Below are 13,776 nucleotides of genomic sequence, written 5' to 3'. Positions count from 1 at the left end.
CTTGAACCACCACCCTTTCAGTTAACAGCCGAACAAGCTAAACGATTGCGCCACAGAGACACCCACATGTGACTGCTTTCAGAGAAGGTTTGTGACTTTAAACCGTCAGCATTCCAGAGGGCTTAATGACCATAGCAGAAGAATTGACAGTTGTATCTCAACTGTTTATACATTATTTCATGATGGTGAGAACTTGTACTCCTAAATTGTCTTTACGAATCTTGAAGAAGAGATTTGGAAAAAAGTCAGATATTCATGGGTTTTTTTATCATTTGGGAAGAAAGTGGCAAAAAGTTCGCACTTTCGAAGCTTGAAGAAGAGATTTGGAGAGAAAAAAAGTCAGGAATTAATGTGTTTTTATCATTTGTGAAAAAAAAAAGCACATGAAAAAGCAGAGTGGCGCAGCGGAAGCGTGCTGGGCCCATAACCCAGAGGTCGATGTGTCGAAACCATCCTCTGCTAGATGTCATTTTTACATAGGCTTAATAACTTCTGTCATTGATGATATTGCATGAAAACAGCATTCTCCCCTCGGACAAGCTGTCACACAGAAAGCAGAGTGGCGCAGCGGAAGCGTGCTGGGCCCATAACCCAGAGGTCGATGGATCGAAACCATCCTCTGCTAGATGTCATTTTTACATAGGGTTAATAACTTCTGTCATTGATGATATTGCATGAAAACAGCATTCTCCCCTCGGACAAGCTGTCACACAGAAAGCAGAGTGGCGCAGCGGAAGCGTGCTGGGCCCATAACCCAGAGGTCGATGGATCGAAACCATCCTCTGCTAGATGTCATTTTTACATAGGCTTAATAACTTCTGTCATTGATGATATTGCATGAAAACAGCATTCTCCCCTCGGACAAGCTGTCACACAGAAAGCAGAGTGGCGCAGCGGAAGCGTGCTGGGCCCATAACCCAGAGGTCGATGGATCGAAACCATCCTCTGCTAGATGTCATTTTTACATAGGGTTAATAACTTCTGTCATTGATGATATTGCATGAAAACAGCATTCTCCCCTCGGACAAGCCGTCACACAGAAAGCAGAGTGGCGCAGCGGAAGCGTGCTGGGCCCGTAACCCAGAGGTCGATGGATCGAAACCATCCTCTGCTAATTTTGTTTTTATAATGTCACTTTTCTGTGTAAGCACAACTGGTGTTGAATAAGATTAATTGGCACGTAGGGTTAATAACTTGTGTCATTTATGATATTGTATGAAAACAGCATTTTCCCCTCGGACAAGCTGTTACACGGAAAGCAGAGTGGCGCAGCGGAAGCGTGCTGGGCCCATAACCCAGAGGTCGATGTATCGAAACCATCCTCTGCTAATTTTGTTTTTATAATGTCACTTTTCTGTTTAAGCACAACTGGCGTTGCATAAGATTAATTGGCACGTAGGGTTAATAACTTGTGTCATTTATGATATTGTATGAAAACGGCATTCTCCCCTTGCCAGCCACTATTTTGGTAACGGCTGCCCGAATTATTAACAACATGTAGTATTGTAGACGTGGCCTAAATTAAAAAACAAAAAATTAATAATAATAATCTAAGCAATCCAAAATTGGCACTATGCCAAAAAGTTTTTCCTGTGTTTTTTCATGGAAGGATTGGCATGCTTTGTCTGGAAAATAACTTTCCACAAGTGGCATAAGAAGATTTAGCTTAATGTTGGAAAGCTTTAAGGATTTTGCATTTCTGTCTTTCAATGTAATCATTAGCTCATTGGCATTGCAAACACAGGAACAAAAGTGTTCAGGAAAACATCCTGCTCGTCCCTGGGTGGGCTTGAACCACCACCCTTTCAGTTAACAGCCGAACAAGCTAAACGATTGCGCCACAGAGACACCCACATGTGGCTGCTTCCAGAGAAGGTTTGTGACTTTAAACCGTCAGCATTCCAGAGGGCTTAATGACCATAGCAGAAGAATTGACAGTTGTATCTCAACTGTTTATACATTATTTCATGATGGTGAGAACTTGTACTCCTAAATTGTCTTTACGAATCTTGAAGAAGAGATTTGGAAAAAAGTCAGATATTCATGGTTTTTTTTATCATTTGGGAAGAAAGTGGCAAAAAGTTCGCACTTTCGAAGCTTGAAGAAGAGATTTGGAGAAAAAAAAGTCAGGAATTAATGTGTTTTTATCATTTGTGAAAAAAAAAAGCACATGAAAAAGCAGAGTGGCGCAGCGGAAGCGTGCTGGGCCCATAACCCAGAGGTCGATGTGTCGAAACCATCCTCTGCTAGATGTCATTTTTACATAGGCTTAATAACTTCTGTCATTGATGATATTGCATGAAAACAGCATTCTCCCCTCGGACAAGCTGTCACACAGAAAGCAGAGTGGCGCAGCGGAAGCGTGCTGGGCCCATAACCCAGAGGTCGATGGATCGAAACCATCCTCTGCTAGATGTCATTTTTACATAGGGTTAATAACTTCTGTCATTGATGATATTGCATGAAAACAGCATTCTCCCCTCGGACAAGCCGTCACACGGAAAGCAGAGTGGCGCAGCGGAAGCGTGCTGGGCCCATAACCCAGAGGTCGATGGATCAAAACCATCCTCTGCTAATTTTGTTTTTATAATGTCACTTTTCTGTTTAAGCACAACTGGCGTTGCATAAGATTAATTTGCACGTAGGGTTAATAACTTGTGTCATTTATGATATTGTATGAAAACGGCATTCTCCCCTTGCCAGCCACTATTTTGGTAACGGCTGCCCGAATTATTAACAACATGTAGTATTGTAGACGTGGCCTAAATTAAAAAACAAAAAATTAATAATAATAATCCAAGCAATCCAAAATTGGCACTATGCCAAAAAGTTTTTCCTGTGTTTTTTCATGGAAGGATTGGCATGCTTTGTCTGGAAAATAACTTTCCACAAGTGGCATAAGAAGATTTAGCTTAATGTTGGAAAGCTTTAAGGATTTTGCATTTCTGTCTTTCAATGTAATCATTAGTTCCTTGGCATTGCAAACACAGGAACAAAAGTGTTCAGGAAAACATCCTGCTCGTCCCTGGGTGGGCTTGAACCACCACCCTTTCAGTTAACAGCCGAACAAGCTAAACGATTGCGCCACAGAGACACCCACATGTGACTGCTTTCAGAGAAGGTTTGTGACTTTAAACCGTCAGCATTCCAGAGGGCTTAATGACCATAGCAGAAGAATTGACAGTTGTATCTCAACTGTTTATACATTATTTCATGATGGTGAGAACTTGTACTCCTAAATTGTCTTTACGAATCTTGAAGAAGAGATTTGGAAAAAAGTCAGATATTCATGGGTTTTTTTATCATTTGGGAAGAAAGTGGCAAAAAGTTCGCACTTTCGAAGCTTGAAGAAGAGATTTGGAGAGAAAAAAAGTCAGGAATTAATGTGTTTTTATCATTTGTGAAAAAAAAAAGCACATGAAAAAGCAGAGTGGCGCAGCGGAAGCGTGCTGGACCCATAACCCAGAGGTCGATGGATCGAAACCATCCTCTGCTAGATGTCATTTTTACATAGGGTTAATAACTTCTGTCATTGATGATATTGCATGAAAACAGCATTCTCCCCTCGGACAAGCCGTCACACGGAAAGCAGAGTGGCGCAGCGGAAGCGTGCTGGGCCCATAACCCAGAGGTCGATGGATCGAAACCATCCTCTGCTAGATGTCATTTTTACATAGGGTTAATAACTTCTGTCATTGATGATATTGCATGAAAACAGCATTCTCCCCTCGGACAAGCCGTCACACAGAAAGCAGAGTGGCGCAGCGGAAGCGTGCTGGGCCCGTAACCCAGAGGTCGATGGATCGAAACCATCCTCTGCTAATTTTGTTTTTATAATGTCACTTTTCTGTGTAAGCACAACTGGTGTTGAATAAGATTAATTGGCACGTAGGGTTAATAACTTGTGTCATTTATGATATTGTATGAAAACAGCATTTTCCCCTCGGACAAGCTGTTACACGGAAAGCAGAGTGGCGCAGCGGAAGCGTGCTGGGCCCATAACCCAGAGGTCGATGGATCAAAACCATCCTCTGCTAATTTTGTTTTTATAATGTCACTTTTCTGTTTAAGCACAACTGCCGTTGCATAAGATTAATTGGCACGTAGGGTTAATAACTTGTGTCATTTATGATATTGTATGAAAACGGCATTCTCCCCTTGCCAGCCACTATTTTGGTAACGGCTGCCCAAATTATTAACAACATGTAGTATTGTAGACGTGGCCTAAATTAAAAAACAAAAAATTAATAATAATAATCTAAGCAATCCAAAATTGGCACTATGCCAAAAAGTTTTTCCTGTGTTTTTTCATGGAAGGATTGGCATGCTTTGTCTGGAAAATAACTTTCCACAAGTGGAATAAGAAGATTTAGCTTAATGTTGGAAAGCTTTAAGGATTTTGCATTTCTGTCTTTCAATGTAATCATTAGCTCATTGGCGTTGCAAACACAGGAACAAAAGTGTTCAGGAAAACATCCTGCTCGTCCCTGGGTGGGCTTGAACCACCACCCTTTCAGTTAACAGGCGAACAAGCTAAACGATTGCGCCACAGAGACACCCACATGTGACTGCTTTCAGAGAAGGTTTGTGACTTTAAACCGTCAGCATTCCAGAGGGCTTAATGACCATAGCAGAAGAATTGACAGTTGTATCTCAACTGTTTATACATTATTTCATGATGGTGAGAACTTGTACTCCTAAATTGTCTTTACGAATCTTGAAGAAGAGATTTGGAAAAAAGTCAGATATTCATGGTTTTTTTTATCATTTGGGAAGAAAGTGGCAAAAAGTTCGCACTTTCGAAGCTTGAAGAAGAGATTTGGAGAAAAAAAGTCAGGAATTAATGTGTTTTTATCATTTGTGAAAAAAAAAAGCACATGAAAAAGCAGAGTGGCGCAGCGGAAGCGTGCTGGGCCCATAACCCAGAGGTCGATGTGTCGAAACCATCCTCTGCTAGATGTCATTTTTACATAGGCTTAATAACTTCTGTCATTGATGATATTGCATGAAAACAGCATTCTCCCCTCGGACAAGCTGTCACACAGAAAGCAGAGTGGCGCAGCGGAAGCGTGCTGGGCCCATAACCCAGAGGTCGATGGATCGAAACCATCCTCTGCTAGATGTCATTTTTACATAGGGTTAATAACTTCTGTCATTGATGATATTGCATGAAAACAGAATTCTCCCCTCGGACAAGCCGTCACACGGAAAGCAGAGTGGCGCAGCGGAAGCGTGCTGGGCCCATAACCCAGAGGTCGATGGATCGAAACCATCCTCTGCTAATTTTGTTTTTATAATGTCACTTTTCTGTTTAAGCACAACTGGCGTTGCATAAGATTAATTGGCACGTAGGGTTAATAACTTGTGTCATTTATGATATTGTATGAAAACGGCATTCTCCCCTTGCCAGCCACTATTTTGGTAACGGCTGCCCGAATTATTAACAACATGTAGTATTGTAGACGTGGCCTAAATTAAAAAACAAAAAATTAATAATAATAATCTAAGCAATCCAAAATTGGCACTATGCCAAAAAGTTTTTCCTGTGTTTTTTCATGGAAGGATTGGCATGCTTTGTCTGGAAAATAACTTTCCACAAGTGGCATAAGAAGATTTAGCTTAATGTTGGAAAGCTTTAAGGATTTTGCATTTCTGTCTTTCAATGTAATCATTAGCTCCTTGGCATTGCAAACACAGGAACAAAAGTGTTCAGGAAAACATCCTGCTCGTCCCTGGGTGGGCTTGAACCACCACCCTTTCAGTTAACAGCCGAACAAGCTAAACGATTGCGCCACAGAGACACCCACATGTGACTGCTTTCAGAGAAGGTTTGTGACTTTAAACCGTCAGCATTCCAGAGGGCTTAATGACCATAGCAGAAGAATTGACAGTTGTATCTCAACTGTTTATACATTATTTCATGATGGTGAGAACTTGTACTCCTAAATTGTCTTTACGAATCTTGAAGAAGAGATTTGGAAAAAAGTCAGATATTCATGGTTTTTTTTATCATTTGGGAAGAAAGTGGCAAAAAGTTCGCACTTTCGAAGCTTGAAGAAGAGATTTGGAGAAAAAAAAGTCAGGAATTAATGTGTTTTTATCATTTGTGAAAAAAAAAAGCACATGAAAAAGCAGAGTGGCGCAGCGGAAGCGTGCTGGGCCCATAACCCAGAGGTCGATGTGTCGAAACCATCCTCTGCTAGATGTCATTTTTACATAGGCTTAATAACTTCTGTCATTGATGATATTGCATGAAAACAGCATTCTCCCCTCGGACAAGCTGTCACACAGAAAGCAGAGTGGCGCAGCGGAAGCCTGCTGGGCCCATAACCCAGAGGTCGATGGATCGAAACCATCCTCTGCTAGATGTCATTTTTACATAGGGTTAATAACTTCTGTCATTGATGATATTGCATGAAAACAGCATTCTCCCCTCGGACAAGCCGTCACACGGAAAGCAGAGTGGCGCAGCGGAAGCGTGCTGGGCCCATAACCCAGAGGTCGATGGATTGAAACCATCCTCTGCTAATTTTGTTTTTATAATGTCACTTTTCTGTTTAAGCACAACTGGCGTTGCATAAGATTAATTGGCACGTAGGGTTAATAACTTGTGTCATTTATGATATTGTATGAAAACGGCATTCTCCCCTTGCCAGCCACTATTTTGGTAACGGCTGCCCGAATTATTAACAACATGTAGTATTGTAGACGTGGCCTAAATTAAAAAACAAAAAATTAATAATAATAATCTAAGCAATCCAAAATTGGCACTATGCCAAAAAGTTTTTCCTGTGTTTTTTCATGGAAGGATTGGCATGCTTTGTCTGGAAAATAACTTTCCACAAGTGGCATAAGAAGATTTAGCTTAATGTTGGAAAGCTTTAAGGATTTTGCATTTCTGTCTTTCAATGTAATCATTAGCTCATTGGCGTTGCAAACACAGGAACAAAAGTGTTCAGGAAAACATCCTGCTCGTCCCTGGGTGGGCTTGAACCACCACCCTTTCAGTTAACAGCCGAACAAGCTAAACGATTGCGCCACAGAGACACCCACATGTGACTGCTTTCAGAGAAGGTTTGTGACTTTAAACCGTCAGCATTCCAGAGGGCTTAATGACCATAGCAGAAGAATTGACAGTTGTATCTCAACTGTTTATACATTATTTCATGATGGTGAGAACTTGTACTCCTAAATTGTCTTTACGAATCTTGAAGAAGAGATTTGGAAAAAAGTCAGATATTCATGGGTTTTTTTATCATTTGGGAAGAAAGTGGCAAAAAGTTCGCACTTTCGAAGCTTGAAGAAGAGATTTGGAGAAAAAAAAGTCAGGAATTAATGTGTTTTTATCATTTGTGAAAAAAAAAAGCACATGAAAAAGCAGAGTGGCGCAGCGGAAGCGTGCTGGGCCCATAACCCAGAGGTCGATGTGTCGAAACCATCCTCTGCTAGATGTCATTTTTACATAGGGTTAATAACTTCTGTCATTGATGATATTGCATGAAAACAGCATTCTCCCCTCGGACAAGCCATCACACGGAAAGCAGAGTGGCGCAGCGGAAGCGTGCTGGGCCCATAACCCAGAGGTCGATGGATCGAAACCATCCTCTGCTAATTTTGTTTTTATAATGTCACTTTTCTGTTTAAGCACAACTGGTGTTGAATAAGATTAATTGGCACGTAGGGTTAATAACTTGTGTCATTTATGATATTGTATGAAAACAGCATTTTCCCCTCGGACAAGCAGTTACACGGAAAGCAGAGTGGCGCAGCGGAAGCATGCTGGGCCCAGAGGTCAATGGATCGAAACCATCCTCTGCTAATTTTGTTTTTATAATGTCACTTTTCTGTTTAAGCACAACTGCCGTTGCATAAGATTAATTGGCACGTAGGGTTAATAACTTGTGTCATTTATGATATTGTATGAAAACGGCATTCTCCCCTTGCCAGCCACTATTTTGGTAACGGCTGCCCGAATTATTAACAACATGTAGTATTGTAGACGTGGCCTAAATTAAAAAACAAAAAATTAATAATAATAATCTAAGGAATCCAAAATTGGCACTATGCCAAAAAGTTTTTCCTGTGTTTTTTCATGGAAGGATTGGCATGCTTTGTCTGGAAAATAACTTTCCACAAGTGGAATAAGAAGATTTAGCTTAATGTTGGAAAGCTTTAAGGATTTTGCATTTCTGTCTTTCAATGTAATCATTAGCTCATTGGCGTTGCAAACACAGGAACGAAAGTTTTCAGGAAAACATCCCGCTCGTCCCTGGGTGGGCTTGAACCACCAACCTTTCGGTTAACAGCCGAACGCGCTAACCTATTGCGCCACAGAGACAACCACATGTGACTACTTTCAGAGAAGCAGTGAGGATTATGACTTTAAACCTTCAGCATTCCAGAGGGCTTAATGACCATAGCAGAAGAATTGACAGTTGTATCTCAACTGTTTATACATTATTTCATGATGGTGAGAACTTGTACTCCTAAATTGTCTTTACGAATCTTGAAGAAGAGATTTGGAAAAAAGTCAGATATTCATGGGTTTTTTTATCATGTGGGAAGAAAGTGGCAAAAAGTTCGCACTTTCGAAGCTTGAAGAAGAGATTTGGAGAAAAAAAAGTCAGGAATTAATGTGTTTTTATCATTTGTGAAAAAAAAAAGCACATGAAAAAGCAGAGTGGCGCAGCGGAAGCGTGCTGGGCCCATAACCCAGAGGTCGATGTGTCGAAACCATCTTCTGCTAGATGTCATTTTTACATAGGGTTAATAACTTCTGTCATTGATGATATTGCATGAAAACAGCATTCTCCCCTCGAACAAGCCATCACACGGAAAGCAGAGTGGCGCAGCGGAAGCGTGCTGGGCCCATAACCCAGAGGTCGATGGATTGAAATCGTCCTCTGCTAATTTTGTTTTTATAATGTCACTTTTCTGTTTAAGCACAACTGGCGTTGCATAAGATTAATTGGCACGTAGGGTTAATAACTTGTGTCATTTATGATATTGTATGAAAACGGCATTCTCCCCTTGCCAGCCACTATTTTGGTAACGGCTGCCCGAATTATTAACAACATGTAGTATTGTAGACGTGGCCTAAATTAAAAAACAAAAAATTAATAATAATAATCTAAGCAATCCAAAATTGGCACTATGCCAAAAAGTTTTTCCTGTGTTTTTTCATGGAAGGATTGGCATGCTTTGTCTGGAAAATAACTTTCCACAAGTGGCATAAGAAGATTTAGCTTAATGTTGGAAAGCTTTAAGGATTTTGCATTTCTGTCTTTCAATGTAATCATTAGCTCATTGGCATTGCAAACACAGGAACAAAAGTGTTCAGGAAAACATCCTGCTCGTCCCTGGGTGGGCTTGAACCACCACCCTTTCAGTTAACAGCCGAACAAGCTAAACGATTGCGCCACAGAGACACCCACATGTGACTGCTTTCAGAGAAGGTTTGTGACTTTAAACCGTCAGCATTCCAGAGGGCTTAATGACCATAGCAGAAGAATTGACAGTTGTATCTCAACTGTTTATACATTATTTCATGATGGTGAGAACTTGTACTCCTAAATTGTCTTTACGAATCTTGAAGAAGAGATTTGGAAAAAAGTCAGATATTCATGGGTTTTTTTATCATTTGGGAAGAAAGTGGCAAAAAGTTCGCACTTTCGAAGCTTGAAGAAGAGATTTGGAGAAAAAAAAGTCAGGAATTAATGTGTTTTTATCATTTGTGAAAAAAAAAAAGCACATGAAAAAGCAGAGTGGCGCAGCGGAAGCGTGCTGGGCCCATAACCCAGAGGTCGATGTGTCGAAACCATCCTCTGCTAGATGTCATTTTTACATAGGCTTAATAACTTCTGTCATTGATGATATTGCATGAAAACAGCATTCTCCCCTCGGACAAGCTGTCACACAGAAAGCAGAGTGGCGCAGCGGAAGCGTGCTGGGCCCATAACCCAGAGGTCGATGGATCGAAACCATCCTCTGCTAGATGTCATTTTTACATAGGGTTAATAACTTCTGTCATTGATGATATTGCATGAAAACAGCATTCTCCCCTCGGACAAGCCGTCACACGGAAAGCAGAGTGGCGCAGCGGAAGCGTGCTGGGCCCATAACCCAGAGGTCGATGGATTGAAACCATCCTCTGCTAATTTTGTTTTTATAATGTCACTTTTCTGTTTAAGCACAACTGGCGTTGCATAAGATTAATTGGCACGTAGGGTTAATAACTTGTGTCATTTATGATATTGTATGAAAACGGCATTCTCCCCTTGCCAGCCACTATTTTGGTAACGGCTGCCCGAATTATTAACAACATGTAGTATTGTAGACGTGGCCTAAATTAAAAAACAAAAAATTAATAATAATAATCTAAGCAATCCAAAATTGGCACTATGCCAAAAAGTTTTTCCTGTGTTTTTTCATGGAAGGATTGGCATGCTTTGTCTGGAAAATAACTTTCCACAAGTGGCATAAGAAGATTTAGCTTAATGTTGGAAAGCTTTAAGGATTTTGCATTTCTGTCTTTCAATGTAATCATTAGCTCATTGGCATTGCAAACACAGGAACAAAAGTGTTCAGGAAAACATCCTGCTCGTCCCTGGGTGGGCTTGAACCACCACCCTTTCAGTTAACAGGCAAACAAGCTAAACGATTGCGCCACAGAGACACCCACATGTGACTGCTTTCAGAGAAGGTTTGTGACTTTAAACCGTCAGCATTCCAGAGGGCTTAATGACCATAGCAGAAGAATTGACAGTTGTATCTCAACTGTTTATACATTATTTCATGATGGTGAGAACTTGTACTCCTAAATTGTCTTTACGAATCTTGAAGAAGAGATTTGGAAAAAAGTCAGATATTCATGGTTTTTTTTATCATTTGGGAAGAAAGTGGCAAAAAGTTCGCACTTTCGAAGCTTGAAGAAGAGATTTGGAGAAAAAAAAGTCAGGAATTAATGTGTTTTTATCATTTGTGAAAAAAAAAAAGCACATGAAAAAGCAGAGTGGCGCAGCGGAAGCGTGCTGGGCCCATAACCCAGAGGTCGATGTGTCGAAACCATCCTCTGCTAGATGTCATTTTTACATAGGCTTAATAACTTCTGTCATTGATGATATTGCATGAAAACAGCATTCTCCCCTCGGACAAGCTGTCACACGGAAAGCAGAGTGGCGCAGCGGAAGCGTGCTGGGCCCATAACCCAGAGGTCGATGGATCGAAACCATCCTCTGCTAGATGTCATTTTTACATAGGGTTAATAACTTCTGTCATTGATGATATTGCATGAAAACAGCATTCTCCCCTCGGACAAGCCGTCACACAGAAAGCAGAGTGGCGCAGCGGAAGCGTGCTGGGCCCATAACCCAGAGGTCGATGGATCGAAACCATCCTCTGCTAATTTTGTTTTTATAATGTCACTTTTCTGTTTAAGCACAACTGGCGTTGCATAAGATTAATTGGCACGTAGGGTTAATAACTTGTGTCATTTATGATATTGTATGAAAACGGCATTCTCCCCTTGCCAGCCACTATTTTGGTAACGGCTGCCCGAATTATTAACAACATGTAGTATTGTAGACGTGGCCTAAATTAAAAAACAAAAAATTAATAATAATAATCTAAGCAATCCAAAATTGGCACTATGCCAAAAAGTTTTTCCTGTGTTTTTTCATGGAAGGATTGGCATGCTTTGTCTGGAAAATAACTTTCCACAAGTGGAATAAGAAGATTTAGCTTAATGTTGGAAAGCTTTAAGGATTTTGCATTTCTGTCTTTCAATGTAATCATTAGCTCATTGGCGTTGCAAACACAGGAATGAAAGTTTTCAGGAAAACATCCCGCTCGTCCCTGGGTGGGCTTGAACCACCAACCTTTCGGTTAACAGCCGAACGCGCTAACCGATTGCGCCACAGAGACAACCACATGTGACTACTTTCAGAGAAGCAGTGAGGATTATGACTTTAAACCTTCAGCATTCCAGAGGGCTTAATGACCATAGCAGAAGAATTGACAGTTGTATCTCAACTGTTTATACATTATTTCATGATGGTGAGAACTTGTACTCCTAAATTGTCTTTACGAATCTTGAAGAAGAGATTTGGAAAAAAGTCAGATATTCATGGGTTTTTTTATCATTTGTGAAGAAAGTGGCAAAAAGTTCGCACTTTCGAAGCTTGAAGAAGAGATTTGGAGAAAAAAAAGTCAGGAATTAATGTGTTTTTATCATTTGTGAAAAAAACAAGCACATGAAAAAGCAGAGTGGCGCAGCGGAAGCGTGCTGGGCCCATAACCCAGAGGTCGATGGATCGAAACCATCCTCTGCTAGATGTCATTTTTACATAGGGTTAATAACTTCTGTCATTGATGATATTGCATGAAAACAGCATTCTCCCCTCGGACAAGCTGTCACACGGAAAGCAGAGTGGCGCAGCGGAAGCGTGCTGGGCCCATAACCCAGAGGTCGATGGATCGAAACCATCCTCTGCTAGATGTCATTTTTACATAGGGTTAATAACTTCTGTCATTGATGATATTGCATGAAAACAGCATTCTCCCCTCGGACAAGCCGTCACACAGAAAGCAGAGCGGCGCAGCGGAAGCGTGCTGGGCCCATAACCCAGAGGTTGATGGATCGAAACCATCTACTGCTAGATGTCATTTTTACATAGGGTTAATAACTTCTGTCATTGATGATATTGCATGAAAACAGCATTCTCCCCTCGGACAAGCCGTCACACGGAAAGCAGAGTGGCGCAGCGGAAGCGTGCTGGGCCCATAACCCAGAGGTCGATGGATTGAAACCATCCTCTGCTAATTTTGTTTTTATAATGTCACTTTTCTGTTTAAGCACAACTGGCGTTGCATAAGATTAATTGGCACGTAGGGTTAATAACTTGTGTCATTTATGATATTGTATGAAAACGGCATTCTCCCCTTGCCAGCCACTATTTTGGTAACGGCTGCCCGAATTATTAACAACATGTAGTATTGTAGACGTGGCCTAAATTAAAAAACAAAAAATTAATAATAATAATCTAAGCAATCCAAAATTGGCACTATGCCAAAAAGTTTTTCCTGTGTTTTTTCATGGAAGGATTGGCATGCTTTGTCTGGAAAATAACTTTCCACAAGTGGCATAAGAAGATTTAGCTTAATGTTGGAAAGCTTTAAGGATTTTGCATTTCTGTCTTTCAATGTAATCATTAGCTCATTGGCGTTGCAAACACAGGAACAAAAGTGTTCAGGAAAACATCCAGCTCGTCCCTGGGTGGGCTTGAACCACCACCCTTTCAGTTAACAGGCAAACAAGCTAAACGATTGCGCCACAGAGACACCCACATGTGACTGCTTTCAGAGAAGGTTTGTGACTTTAAACCGTCAGCATTCCAGAGGGCTTAATGACCATAGCAGAAGAATTGACAGTTGTATCTCAACTGTTTATACATTATTTCATGATGGTGAGAACTTGTACTCCTAAATTGTCTTTACGAATCTTGAAGAAGAGATTTGGAAAAAAGTCAGATATTCATGGTTTTTTTTATCATTTGGGAAGAAAGTGGCAAAAAGTTCGCACTTTCGAAGCTTGAAGAAGAGATTTGGAGAAAAAAAAGTCAGGAATTAATGTGTTTTTATCATTTGTGAAAAAAAAAAGCACATGAAAAAGCAGAGTGGCGCAGCGGAAGCGTGCTGGGCCCATAACCCAGAGGTCGATGTGTCGAAACCATCCTCTGCTAGATGTCATTTTTACATAGGCTTAATAACTTCTGTCAT

The 13,776-nt window shown here is 40.8% G+C and overlaps 4 non-coding genes across 4 annotated transcripts; 2 read left to right on the top strand and 2 right to left on the bottom strand.

Moving 5' to 3' along the window:
• The first annotated feature begins 1,042 nt into the window (after positions 1 to 1,042).
• On the top strand, positions 1,043 to 1,114 carry TRNAT-CGU (transfer RNA threonine (anticodon CGU)). The gene has a single exon. It is a non-coding gene; the product is annotated as a tRNA-Thr (tRNA).
• Positions 1,115 to 3,750: 2,636 nt separating this feature from the next.
• TRNAT-CGU (transfer RNA threonine (anticodon CGU)) lies at positions 3,751 to 3,822 on the top strand. Its single transcript has one exon. It is a non-coding gene; the product is annotated as a tRNA-Thr (tRNA).
• Positions 3,823 to 8,264: 4,442 nt separating this feature from the next.
• TRNAN-GUU (transfer RNA asparagine (anticodon GUU)) lies at positions 8,265 to 8,338 on the bottom strand. Its single transcript has one exon. It is a non-coding gene; the product is annotated as a tRNA-Asn (tRNA).
• A 3,510-nt stretch (positions 8,339 to 11,848) lies between these two features.
• On the bottom strand, positions 11,849 to 11,922 carry TRNAN-GUU (transfer RNA asparagine (anticodon GUU)). The gene has a single exon. It is a non-coding gene; the product is annotated as a tRNA-Asn (tRNA).
• Between the last annotated feature and the right edge of the window lie 1,854 nt (positions 11,923 to 13,776).

This window comes from Sceloporus occidentalis, unplaced genomic scaffold (assembly GCF_023333645.1).
Source record: "Sceloporus occidentalis isolate IW3139 unplaced genomic scaffold, rSceOcc1.0.p SCAF_111, whole genome shotgun sequence".
NCBI classification, from domain to species: domain Eukaryota; kingdom Metazoa; phylum Chordata; class Lepidosauria; order Squamata; family Phrynosomatidae; genus Sceloporus; species Sceloporus occidentalis.
Note: the sequence above shows the minus strand (reverse complement) of the source record. Positions and strands in the feature narration are given on the sequence as shown.